The sequence below is a fragment of the Manduca sexta genome, chromosome 16 (genome assembly GCF_014839805.1).
Source record: "Manduca sexta isolate Smith_Timp_Sample1 chromosome 16, JHU_Msex_v1.0, whole genome shotgun sequence".
NCBI lineage: Eukaryota > Metazoa > Arthropoda > Insecta > Lepidoptera > Sphingidae > Manduca > Manduca sexta.
The window spans coordinates 10890947-10906094 of NC_051130.1; positions in this window are offsets into that span (position 1 = coordinate 10890947).

Below are 15148 nucleotides of genomic sequence, written 5' to 3' on the forward strand. Positions count from 1 at the left end.
TAGTTACTCTTCTGACGGTAAGCGATAAGTGACATCACAAACATATAATTCAGGATTACACAATAAATGACCATAAAGGATTGCGAGGAACTGCATTCGTCACTATAGGCCGTTTTAACATGTGCAATTGAGTTGCGCTCTTGAGTGCGATATCAGCTGAGAGTCTGTTAAAAGTCTGGATATTAAGGTCATCACTATTTAATAAACAGTTCTCAAGAGCAACTCAAATAATATTTTAAGTTGTGACTTATGCTGTGGTATATGACAGTGTTTTTATTGAACAACGCCAATTCAGCTGCGATTATTGAATACTTCTATACAATATACATTAAATGACTACTTGAGATCCTACTCAAAGGTGAGATTGATTTATTAATATAGCCCTATGAGGCATAATAGTCTATATAAAATATTAACAATATCCTTCAAACCGAAGTACACCTTTGCCTACATTGATGACAGAAATAGACGTTGCAATTGAACGAAGCATCGCGCAGGCAAGAGATTTATCTACCTAGCAAATAGTGTCTAAAATCCAATGGAGTCACATCTTAATGACGGTAAAATGATTCCTAATATTATTATGAAGTAAACTTTTTTTCTACCATCCATTTACCAAGATCTTGATAGACAATGCATAGCTTAATACCTACCTTTTAACAACATTTATACAAAAGTGAGTTAAAGACAGATAGAGCTAGATTTTCAATTTACTTTTAAATCCACCGATCACTTACTAAGATCATCATCATCATCATCATCAGTCCGTTGCAGTCCACTGCTGGACATAGGCTTCTCCCAAGGTACGTCATAGAGCTCGTCTGCTGCTTTATACAGTCGGTGCTAACATTGTGTAAGTGTTTACTAAGATAATTCATGTTTTTCCGAAACTAGTAACTTGATATAAATATCAACGCGTCGTAAAAATATAAAAAAGATATTTGGCACGTTTTCCGAGATGTTTTGTTATTGAATAAAAGGTAAATCTTAAAAGGTTGTTATAGAAGCACGTGTAAGAAATGGATTGTATCAGACTATTCCAAAGATATCTAAGGCAGTGTTTCCCAACGTGGGGCCCACGCCCCACAGGGGGGCAATTTGATAGTTAAGGGGGTAATTTAAACAGAATTTTTAGTTTCACATTATATGTTTTGAAATTTTACTAACGAGGTTTTGATAACAATTTTATAGTGATTTTTTCCTAAAACTTATCATTTATATTTCTTAAGGGACCAAAACAATTTTTAAAGATTAAAGCATTTGTATGGGGGCATAAAAATTTAAAAACATTAAGGTGGGGCATGGTCTAAAAAAGGTTGGGAAGCATTGATCTAAGACATCGCACAGACACGGTAATCTTGTTGCTGGAAAGTACCTATGAAGTTATGTTTATGGAGCTGCAAAAGTAACTTATTTGCAGCAATTATTGCGATTGCAAACATGGCTAGCAATAAAAAAAGCTTTCGTATTGGCTGCGATAGATCGCTCCACTCGCAACTAAGCTCTCGCTAATCAATAAATTAGGAATCATCCAAAGACAAACATGTATTAGGCGAATACATTTCGTTGTAATGAGAGTAAATATTAAGTACTACTTGACCTATTTCGAATGCTTTGTTACCAACTCCTGGTAAGCCGGAGTAAGTTTGTTGCGGAATTGGCGCGGGGATCGGGCATCTTTGTTGCCATACTGTTTTGATAAATATACTCTGAAGTCAATGGTTAATTTATAGTGAAATTGAAACAGCCTATTTACCTTTCTATTCTAAAAACGAAACTATGTGAAAATTTGGATGTTAAAAAACTATGTATAGTAAGTGACGCGTTCTGGAATTAGCCTGTTATACCGGTATTGTAAAGGCCGGCATAATTGTAACGACTAGCGACAGATAATATTTTATCATCAGTCGATGTTCTCTCGACAGCAATCCACTTACTATTAGATGGAGTTGAGTAATTTTTCCGTGTCCATATAAAAATATCAAGTGTCAATACTACTTTTGCAAATTTACACCAGTATTTGGACTTCTACTTACAATCAGACCAATACTCAGTTAAAAAAGGCATCTCAATATAACCTGCAATTCAAAGCAAAGTCAATGCCTTCAGTCCGTCCCGAGCAAGGATTACTCGCGCCAAGAACAAAGGGTTGGGAGCTGCTCAAAAAACTTTAATACTTTACTCGAAATGCGCCAAGTTTCCTTGCTGGATTAAGGGCACTTGAATAAGAACCGATAGTCCCAAGTTCGAATGCGGTGGAGAGATGCTTTATTGTTGAGTCTCAGATTTGTTAATTACTAGCTTTGCTCGCGGTTTCGTTCGAAAACATAAAAGTGTATTGTACCAGTTCTATAAATAAAACAAATACCTATCTTATGTCATACGTTTGTTTATTACTATTATTATGTGTTTTTCACTTTCTTTTATTATACACCTGCCTACGTTCTCACTACACCACCCCAAAGTTTACTGGGAGAGAATGCCCATGATATTAAGTCCGCCTTTTATACCATGTGTACAAAGTGTAAATAAATATCTTCATTTTAATAAATCTTTTATTTTTCATCTGTTTGTATATCAAAGAAAATTGAAATTTCTTACGTTTACGCAAATGTAAACGCAACGCAATTAATTCCAAAACTAGATTTTGGATTTAATAGCGCTTTATTATGTTTTAATTTTCTCCCAACTCTCCGAAGAGTGCAGCATTAATTGTCATGATGGAGATTTAGGTTTGGTCGACCGAAAAGTGAAAGTAACAATATCTACCTACATTATACAAATAAAAACAAAATTAGCTAATGTCAGTCCAATCTACGCTGATCACCTTGTGAAGCAGGCTTGGAAGTGTCGGGAGAAAATTAAAATACAAAAAGCGCAATTATATCTCAAAACTAGTTTTATTTCAAAGAAAACAGTTATTCAATTTATAGAATACTAGTTAGTGTTGTCACGAAACAGACATTTCTTTATAATTCTGTATAGAATACAGTATAATAAAATATTATAATTACATATTATTGAAAACTAGCTTTCGCTCGCGACTTCGCCCGCGTGAAGGAGTTAAAAGTTCCGCTAAAAAGTTTCCGATTTAATTATATGTATGGCTCACTATTTTGGTGATAATGGCTTTTACATAAAAGATATATGCTGTCGCGGACATTTATATAAAACTACTTAAGACAAACAATCTGACGGTATATCATCTTTGTCTAACTCCAACGGTTTAGGCAGCGTACGCCAAGATAGCAATTTTATTCCGACTTATTTGATTATTATGTATTATTATATCATGTTTTGAAGGGAAACCAGAGTAGTCGTTGGCGGCGATAGCCTAGTTGGGTGTGGAAGAGACTGCGAAAACGAATGTCCGCAGGTTCAAATCCCAAGGGCACACACCTCTGACTTTTCTAAAATCATGTGTGTATTCTTTGTGAATTTATCGTTCGCTTTAACGGTGAAGGAAATCATCGTGAGGAAACCTGCACATCTGAGAAGTTCTCTATAGGAATTTCGAAGGTGTGTGAAGTCTACTAATCCGCACTAGGCCAGCGTGGTGGACTAAAGCCTAATCCCTCTCAGTAGTAGAGGAGGCCCGTGCTCAGCAGTGGGCAAGTATATAATACAGGGCTGATATTATTATTATTATTATTATGGGCCATTTCTGTGAATTCTGATAGGTTACATATAAATATATCCAAGTTCTGGGATATAGTATTAAGCAATCGTATGGCCCGTAACAAGGTAGGTATATATAGTTATGAAAACTAAATTATCTTCAAAATCTTTCAGTAGTTATATTTGACAGACATCCAAACTTTCACATTTGTATTAAGAGTGAGATAAGAAGGTCTTTGACCTCACTGCATACTCGATTCACGCGAGACACTCAACCCGCGACCTTTTCAACTAACCGCTTCTGTCATATGAACACTGTGGTGACTGGTACAGGTGTAGACAAAAGTGTTAGCATCGATTTTATATTAATCTTAAAATCCATTCTGATATTTATCTCAAAGGCTCCAATAAGTAACTGCAAATATCCAAACCTCAAGTGTGAAAAATCGCAACAGGATCCGTACTCTTTGTTTCCAAAAACTAAAAACAATAAAACGACGGAAAGGTAGATATAATTTTAGTTATAGAAATTTGCCACGGGTCTTTAAAATATCTTTTGGCAGTTTATAGGTATAGAAGACCATGTATTTTTTTGTGTACATGGACTACAAGGTCCTTTATTTGATTTAGTTCAAGCAACCTTATTTAGCACGATCTACCCGGTAGATGTCCTTGAGGATATCGAGATTACGTGGCTAGTCTTAAAACTGATCTGAATCCTTCCCGCAATATTTAAAAATGCTGTGACTATGAATTTATACATTGACAAGAATATGTTCCATATAAATCTATATATATAAAAATGAATCCCTATTTCCTTTGGTCACGCCATCACGCGTGAACGGCTGGACCGATATCACTATTCTTTTGTTGTGTTTGTTATTGTCAGGAGAAGGTTCTTATTAAAGAAAACAATTCTAAAAATTGCGCGGAAAATTAGAAAATTTAAGAAAACATAACGAAAATATTAATTTTATTAAACTGTCAATTTTTTGAAATAACTGTCAGCGATTGACAGAGTGCGCGCTGCAAATTCATAGTTAAGACGGGACAACGTCTGTCGGGTCAACTAGTTACTTATCATTTATGTACTTGGTTTTCATCCGAATAGTTTATGATTTTTGCGGCGATAGCCTAGTTAGGTGTGGAACGGACTGCGAAGACGAATGTCCGCGGGTTCAAATGCCAAGGGCACACACCTCTGACTTTTCTAAAATCATGTGTGTATTCTTTGTGAATTTATCGTTCGCTTTAACGGTGAAGGAAAACATCGTGAGGAAACCTGCACATCTAAGAAGTTCTCAATAGGAATTTCGAAGGTGAGTGAAGTCTACCAATCCCCACTAGGCCAGCGTGGTGGACTAAGGCCTAATCCCTGTCAGTAGTAGAGGAGGCCCGTGCTCAGCAGTGGGCAAGTATATAATACAGGGCTGATATTATTATTATATGTTTTTTGAGGTTGACTATACCTTGGAGGGATATGGCCACCTGCAAGGACAGATGACCTGAATAAGTTCGCAGGGAGTTGCTGGGTACAAGCCGCTTCCAACAGGTGGAAATCTCTGGAGAAGGCCTATTTACAGCAGCCATCATGTACCTGAAAATAATACTGGGTAGAATTAAGCAAAAAATTGTCTTAAATCTGAACACTTTTGTCATCAACACTACTTCCAACCCACATGCTTTGCATGACTCCACTCTTACATGCAATTTATTTTAATAATGTAATAAAACACTATTTTTTGAAATATACTTTAATACTTCTTCGAGATTTATAAGATTTTGAATGCAGGCTTCAGAGTTAATCGTACGATATTTTACACAAGCTTTTATTCGTGGCTTCATACGCATGAAAGGTTTTTTTTTTCTTTTAGCGTACTGGTGGTAGGTCTCTCATATGTGAGAGTCCGCCTGAGTAGGTACCACCGCAGTGTCTATTTCTGCCGCCAAGCAGCAGTGTGTAGTCACTGTTGTGTTCCGGTATGAAGGACATTAAAGCTAATGTAACTACTGGACATAATAAGACTTAACATCTCAAGTCTCAGAATGGCGAGCGCAGTGGAATATCAAACAATACTTTGTAATTCAAGGTGTTGGATGTTTCTACTGTTTATGGGCGGTCGTATCGCTTACCATCAGGTGATCGGCAAGTTCGTCTCGTTATTCAAAGCAATAAAAAATAGGTGCAGTATCAACTCAATGGGTTTTTTATATAAATGTTGCTATTCATTAGCAGCATACCTTTAGATTTTGGGTGCCGTACTTAAGTTGGGAAAAATAATTTTATAAGTATTAGGATAAAAAACTGGGTCGGAAGGTTCTAGAGTGGAGGCCACGTACAGGCAAACGAAAGGTCGGACGCCCGCCTACAAGGTGGACGGACGACCTGGCTAAGGTCGCAGGAAGTCGCTGGATGCAGACCGCTTCCAACAGGTCGACGTGGAGATCCTTGGGGGAGGCCTATGTTCAGCAGTGGACTTCCTGTGGCTGAGATGATGATGAGGATAAAAAACCGCCAGAGTGGCCAACATAAGTGTGGCGCGTTCAAGATAAGCCTTTGTAAATCTGGTTCCATCAGGCCGGCAAAATCGTATCGACTGCCGATAGGTAATCATCTCCTCGTCAGTCGACATTCTATTAAACGCCATTCCACTTACCATCAGGTTCATTTGTCGCTTCGCCGTACATGTATACAAAAATTAAATTGGCCCCACATATGAGCAGTTAGATTTGAATCCAACATGCATGGGAAATAATATAAAATAGAGTTCACATGTTCGATAATTACAAAACTAAGTAAACATAGTACCGACTAAACCGCCGATATCGAAGCTTGCGGATTACGTCACGTACAAATCCATCGTCACAGTATACGGCGAGACGAGCAAGTTCTCGTCTGATGGTAACGATAAGTGACAACCCTCGAACATAGAATTAAGGATTACATAGCGACTATGAATGACGAGCTAGCTCGTCTGACTATAAGTGACAGAACATAGAGAGTCTGTTAAAAGTCTGGATATTAAGGTCATCACTATTTAATAAACAGTTCTCAAGAGCAACTCAAATAATATTTTAAGTTGTGACTTATGCTGTGGTATATGACAGTGTTTTTATTGAACAACGCCAATTCAGCTGCGATTATTGAATACTTCTATACAATATACATTAAATGACTACTTGAGATCCTACTCAAAGGTGAGATTGATTTATTAATATAGCCCTATGAGGCATAATAGTCTATATAAAATATTAACAATATCCTTCAAACCGAAGTACACCTTTGCCTACATTGATGACAGAAATAGACGTTGCAATTGAACGAAGCATCGCGCAGGCAAGAGATTTATCTACCTAGCAAATAGTGTCTAAAATCCAATGGAGTCACATCTTAATGACGGTAAAATGATTCCTAATATTATTATGAAGTAAACTTTTTTTCTACCATCCATTTACCAAGATCTTGATAGACAATGCATAGCTTAATACCTACCTTTTAACAACATTTATACAAAAGTGAGTTAAAGACAGATAGAGCTAGATTTTCAATTTACTTTTAAATCCACCGATCACTTACTAAGATCATCATCATCATCATCATCAGTCCGTTGCAGTCCACTGCTGGACATAGGCTTCTCCCAAGGTACGTCATAGAGCTCGTCTGCTGCTTTATACAGTCGGTGCTAACATTGTGTAAGTGTTTACTAAGATAATTCATGTTTTTCCGAAACTAGTAACTTGATATAAATATCAACGCGTCGTAAAAATATAAAAAGATATTTGGCACGTTTTCCGAGATGTTTTGTTATTGAATAAAAGGTAAATCTTAAAAGGTTGTTATAGAAGCACGTGTAAGAAATGGATTGTATCAGACTATTCCAAAGATATCTAAGGCAGTGTTTCCCAACGTGGGGCCCACGCCCCACAGGGGCAATTTGATAGTTAAGGGGGTAATTTAAACAGAATTTTTAGTTTCACATTATATGTTTTGAAATTTTACTAACGAGGAAAAAATTTAAAAATATTAAGGTGGGGCATGGTCTAAAAAGGTTGGGAAGCATTGATCTAAGACATCGCACAGACACGGTAATCTTGTTGCTGGAAAGTACCTATGAAGTTATGTTTATGGAGCTGCAAAAGTAACTTATTTGCAGCAATTATTGCGATTGCAAACATGGCTAGCAATAAAAAAGCTTTCGTATTGGCTGCGATAGATCGCTCCACTCGCAACTAAGCTCTCGCTAATCAATAAATTAGGAATCATCCAAAGACAAACATGTATTAGGCGAATACATTTCGTTGTAATGAGAGTAAATATTAAGTACTACTTGACCTATTTCGAATGCTTTGTTACCAACTCCTGGTAAGCCGGAGTAAGTTTGTTGCGGAATTGGCGCGGGGATCGGGCATCTTTGTTGCCATACTGTTTTGATAAATATACTCTGAAGTCAATGGTTAATTTATAGTGAAATTGAAACAGCCTATTTACCTTTCTATTCTAAAACGAAACTATGTGAAAATTTGGATGTTAAAAAACTATGTATAGTAAGTGACGCGTTCTGGAATTAGCCTGTTATACCGGTATTGTAAAGGCCGGCATAATTGTAACGACTAGCGACAGATAATATTTTATCATCAGTCGATGTTCTCTCGACAGCAATCCACTTACTATTAGATGGAGTTGAGTAATTTTTCCGTGTCCATATAAAAATATCAAGTGTCAATACTACTTTTGCAAATTTACACCAGTATTTGGACTTCTACTTACAATCAGACCAATACTCAGTTAAAAAAGGCATCTCAATATAACCTGCAATTCAAAGCAAAGTCAATGCCTTCAGTCCGTCCCGAGCAAGGAAATTTACTCGCGCCAAGAACAAAGGGTTGGGAGCTGCTCAAAAACTTTAATACTTTACTCGAAATGCGCCAAGTTTCCTTGCTGAATTTAAGGGCACTTCTGGAATAAGAACCGATAGTCCCAAGTTCGAATGCGGTGGAGAGATGCTTTATTGTTGAGTCTCAGATTTGTTAATTACTAGCTTTGCTCGCGGTTTCGTTCGAAAACATAAAAGTGTATTGTACCAGTTCTATAAATAAAACAAATACCTATCTTATGTCATACGTTTGTTTATTACTATTATTATGTGTTTTTCACTTTCTTTTATTATACACCTGCCTACGTTCTCACTACACCACCCCAAAGTTTACTGGGAGAGAATGCCCATGATATTAAGTCCGCCTTTATACCATGTGTACAAAGTGTAAATAAATATCTTCATTTTTAATAAATCTTTTTATTTTTCATCTGTTTGTATATCAAAGAAAATTGAAATTTCTTACGTTTACGCAAATGTAAACGCAACGCAATTAATTCCAAAACTAGATTTTGGATTTAATAGCGCTTTATTGTGTTTTAATTTTCTCCCAACTCTCCGAAGAGTGCAGCATTAATTGTCATGATGGAGATTTAGGTTTGGTCGACCGAAAAGTGAAAGTAACAATATCTACCTACATTATACAAATAAAACAAAATTAGCTAATGTCAGTCCAATCTACGCTGATCGCCTTGTGAAGCAGGCTTGGAAGTGTCGGGAGAAAATTAAAATACAAAAAGCGCAATTATATCTCAAAACTAGTTTTATTTCAAAGAAAACAGTTATTCAATTTATAGAATACTAGTTAGTGTTGTCACGAAACAGACATTTCTTTATAATTCTGTATAGAATACAGTATAATAAAATATTATAATTACATATTATTGAAAACTAGCTTTCGCTCGCGACTTCGCCCGCGTGAAGGAGTTAAAAGTTCCGCTAAAAAGTTTCCGATTTAATTATATGTATGGCTCACTATTTTGGTGATAATGGCTTTTACATAAAAGATATATGCTGTCGCGGACATTTATATAAAACTACTTAAGACAAACAATCTGACGGTATATCATCTTTGTCTAACTCCAACGGTTTAGGCAGCGTACGCCAAGATAGCAATTTTTATTCCGACTTATTTGATTATTATGTATTATTATATCATGTTTTGAAGGGAAACCAGAGTAGTCGTTGGCGGCGATAGCCTAGTTGGGTGTGGAAGAGACTGCGAAAACGAATGTCCGCAGGTTCAAATCCCAAGGGCACACACCTCTGACTTTTCTAAAATCATGTGTGTATTCTTTGTGAATTTATCGTTCGCTTTAACGGTGAAGGAAAACATCGTGAGGAAACATGCACATCTGAGAAGTTCTCTATAGGAATTTCGAAGGTGTGTGAAGTCTAACAATCCGCACTAGGCCAGCGTGGTGGACTAAGGCCTAATCCCCCTCAGTAGTAGAGGAGGCCCGTGCTCAGCAGTGGGCAAGTATATAATACAGGGCTGATATTATTATTTATTATTTATTATATCATGACCAAACTATACAAAATCATTATAAATTATAGCCTATGTATTATTCTGATGTATGTATTACTGTAAAGTTTCATTCAGCAGAGACGAGAATCCTCAAATTAGGTTTAAGTTCGATCTAGGTCCAGCACCAGAGCACTAAACGTAATAACCTGTCTTACCGGACGGTAGGTATGCATACGCAAACTATTCCACCGTTTCAAGTCTCAGGAGATATACCTTCTGAGTGCAGGTCACTTGTACAGGGTTATTTAAGACTAGCTTCCGCCCGGAGCTTCGCCCGCGTGGATTTCGGACTTCAAAAATGGAGGAGGTGCTCAATTTGTCGGGATGTTTTTAATGTATGTTGGTATGCAGGTGGTCCGATTGTCCGGTCACGGTCTGATGATGGGATCCTGGTGAAATCGAAGGAAGCATATAGCATGATTCAGTATTCACGCGTGATGGCTTATTTTTAGCGTATTTCATGTATAACTTTGGTGTTTCTATACCGATTTCTATGATTCTTTGTCACACTACCCGTTGCCCTGCCCACCTCATCTGGTTAATGGGAGCTAAAGAAATAAAAAGGCAAGAAAAAGGCAAGGCAAAGCTAACAGAATATGTAATATAGGTAAAACAAAATATTATATAAGATACTTATTCTATAAGGGGTCGGGGTATTAGAACATTCATTGTCCAAAACACATTCTCCACGGATTGAATACACTGGCCTTGGGTTCCTGGTGCGCGGCGCTGAGTGCAGTAGCGTGCACTCTTCTTGCTACAGCAGCAAGCAGTAGGTAGCACCCGTAGGTAAACTGCAGTAGGCGAAAGGGTCGTGCAACCACTACCGTGGAACACGGCTAGAACCGGTGTGACCGACGCTAGTAGCAGGCAGTAGGGCAGAGCGCTAAGCAAGCGGGTGAACCCTGAGAATCCAATTTTCAGTGTCTCAAATAATGTTTGTTGCTGTTTGACTGCCACACTCATGCAGTTGCAAAAAGCGAACCCAAGAACCTCGTGGTGTTCATGCAATTAATAGTATCTGAGATGAGGCAGTCAACATACACACGATTAGATTAACATTAATTATTCGTATTGTTAATTAAATAAGACAGTTGTTAAAATGGCGGTCGTAGCTGGGTACTCAAGCTATTACATGTACATTCATTCGTTTATTTCCACAAGACATCCCAATCCTTTACATGCAGTGACCGTATATCAATCAAGCCCGAGTTAATAAAGGTAGTAGTAGCTAATTCCAAATGGAATAACATTTAATCATAGCGATATTAAATTATTTTCATTAGCTCACATCACAGTTGCGCAATATAAAAACTAGATATTAACATTGCTTATTAAATAGTATAAATGGGTGAATACCCAATTCGGGGTACACAAGACTGTAGTCTTTAGATATTATGTTCAGTAATTTTATAATTTGCAAATATAGTTCGATCGCGTTATATTGGATTCCTCCTAATGACGCTTGCCTGAACGCATTCCCTTCGTCCGGGCGCGGGGTGAAATCCCTGCCTTTCGGCGCATGCTCCCAGACCTTTTAGCCGATTCGCTTGACATTCTTTTATTGTTAAAAAAAACAAAAATATTATAAAATAATGTATACCTAATACAAAATAATAAAAGAAATGAGTAATTAGTAACGGAATAACCGTTACATCTTTTTTATGGAATATTTAATATTGTTAACTTTTTTAATTAGGGATGACTGAGAGTGTTATAAACGTAAGAGTAGACAAATATAATGAGAAAGCATCGAACTGCTAAGCTATCGGGAGTTACGCGTGTTATTGTGAGTCAACCATAAAAGATAGACATATGCTGTCGTGGAATATTTTTTATATCATTTTAAGGAGAACATTTCCGTCATACATGATTTCTGTGTAGCTTTAACCATTAAGGTTGCACACGCGACGGAAGCTTAAAAAATGGAGTAACTTCTCCCGCTTTTCCAACATTTCCCTTCACTGCTCTGCTCCTATTAATTGTAGCGTGATGAAAAGTATACTATAACCAGCTCAGGAGTATGAAAAATAATTGTACCAAGTTTCGTTAAAATCCGTCGAGTAGTTTTTGTTTCTATAACGGTTATACAGACAGACAGACAGACAGACAGACAGACAGACAGACAGACAAAAATTTTACTAATTGCATTTTTGGCATCAGTATCGATCACTAATCACCCCTGATAGTTATTATTTTGGAAATATATTTCATGTACAGAATTGACCTCTCTACAGATTTATTATAAGTATAGATAGATATAGATTGCATTAAAAATGAAACCACGTATTCATAAGTCTAAAATTGTGACAAAATTCATTTTATCCGCGAAGTAGTAGCGCAACTAATGCTCGCACTTTCTGTCCTATGATGTGATAGCGAGTGAGTCTATCGCCGTATCTGGCACACGTTCCAGACTCTAGGGTGATACTGACTAGAAAGACCTACATCAATTTGCCCGACCCAGGGTACGAATCCGTGACGGCACGGCAGTCATTATCTAATTGCACCACCGTGGTAATTCTCAATTTATAACTATGCCTGCAAGGTAGCAGGTGCTTCACCTCTTCATATCAGTTTAGATTTTGTAATACTTGGCTTGAGTTTCTCAGAGGGGGTATCTGGCAAATGATCTTGGAAACCTTGCCAAATCTACGTATCGTGTAAAAGGTTGATTATAATTTGATCAGGTCTTTTTGTTTTTATACGAGCAAGGCAAAGGGACCCTACTGTTTTTGATGGTATGTAGAGTGGGGTCCAATAGAATGTCGATTGACGAGAGATGATTATCCCTCGACAGTCAACAAAATTATGCCGGCCTGTTGGTACCAGATATACTGAGACTGATTCTAGAAAGCGACACTTACGTGGGCTACTATGGTCGGTTTTAACACCTTGTGTACAGTGGTCGTTAATCGGGCGGATATAAAATATATCCTACCACGGGCAATATATTTGAAAAAAACTGTTCTAAAGGTATTAAGAGAATATCGTAGTCATATTTTATTTCAAAATGGATTATAAAAATCATAAATGAGAATATTGCTTTCTATTTTAATAATAGTTTGTGTAATTCAGTGAAAGGGCTTAAATCCACGTCGATTTTATTTTTTTTACTCTAATCCATCGTGAAATTTTTAGAAATTATACTTAAGTCATAAAAATAACAATATGTTTTTATACTTATATTTTCTATTTAAAAATATCTTAGTAGGATTAAAAAATAACACCGGCAATTTCTAAAAACAAAGTTGTTACTTGTTATATATTTTTGGCGTGAAGGCAAGATGGTTATGAACATCTTTTTCTTCTTATAAATATTTTTGTATGAACAAGGAGTTTGAATGGCAATAGCTTACTTGGTTGTGGAACGGACTATAATAATAATAATAATATCAGCCCTGTATTATATACTTGCCCACTGCTGAGCACGGGCCTCCTCTACTACTGAGAGGGATTAGGCCTTAGTCCACCACGCTGGCCTAGTGCGGATTGGTAGACTTCACACACCCTCGAAATTCCTATAGAGAACTTCTCAGATGTGCAGGTTTCCTCGCGATGTTTTCCTTCACCGTTAAAGCGAACGATAAATTCACAAAGAATACACACATGATTTTTTAGAAAAGTAGAGGTGTGTGCCCTTGGGATTTGAACCTGCGGACATTCGTCTTGGCAGTCCGTTCCACACCCAACTAGGCTATCGCCGCGGTAAGTCCGTGGAACGGACTGCCGAGACGAATATCTGCAGGTTCAAAATCCATGGACATATCGTTGAGTTTTCTGTAATTATGTGTGTATTCTTTGTGATTTATCGCTTACTTTAACGGTGAAGGAAAACATCGTAATGAAACCTACATACCTGAGAAGTTCTCTATAGGAATTATGTCGTGACTCGTGACGTGTCGCAAAAACTTTGACATGACTTGTCTTTGTCATGACACTTTTCGTTGAACAATTTTTTAAACTTTAAACTAAGTAAATTGTTAACGTTCAATAAAACACAGTAATTCGACGAAGCCACACTTTGATGCATTGACTTATGGACATACCATTTTTATGTAAAGTTTGTGAAAACGTATCTAAATATTCTATATTAGAAGCTGAACTTTGTGATGCTATTTTAAGAAGTACTAAAAACACAGCCAAACAACAACTTTCTTTAAACTAATTAAATTTTTAACGCCCAATAAAACACAGTAATTCGACGAAGCCACACTTTGATGCATTGACTTATGGACATACCATTTTATGTAAAGTTTGTGAAAACGCATCTAAATATTCTATATTAGAAGCTGAACTTTGTGATGCTATTTTAAGAAGTACTAAAACACAGCCAAACAACAACTTTCTTTAAACTAATTAAATTTTTAACGCCCAATAAAACACAGTAATTCGACGAAGCCACACTTTGATGCATTGACTTATGGACATACCATTTTATGTAAAGTTTGTGAAAACGCATCTAAATATTCTATATTAGAAGCTGAACTTTGTGATGCTATTTTAAGAAGTACTAAAAACACAGCCAAACAACAACTTTCTTTAAACTAATTAAATTTTTAACGCCCAATAAAACACAGTAATTCGACGAAGCCACACTTTGATGCATTGACTTATGGACATACCATTTTCATGTTAAGTTGGTGAAAACGCATCTAAATATTTTATATTAGAAGCTGAACTTTGTGATGTTAGGTCTTGAGTGCCTTGGTTCGGCAAATTTTAGTTCTGTCCCAAACGACAAGACTCCACGCACGTCACTACTCAGATTATGGAATTTTATTTCAAAACAACTAGTTTATCCCAATAGTATAGATTTCAAGCTCACACACGTTCAGTAAATAATGATACGTAATTAATTATACTAAAATGTAAGCAAACAGTGCGGAATTAAACAAAGCGGTGTTTACACTGAATTAGCATTGTGCGGTTTGCCGACACATTCTCATGTACATGTAAATATTGAGAGCGTTAATGAGCGCAGGTTTTGCTTGAAGGTGTGTCAGTCTGGATTGATAGTTTGAAGCCACTGTTACAAGGTAGAGACAATATTTACTTAGTTCATTCTTCGGCGAATTAATTGTAAACTTGTCTAAAGAATAATAGCTTCTGAGGAAATCACTTC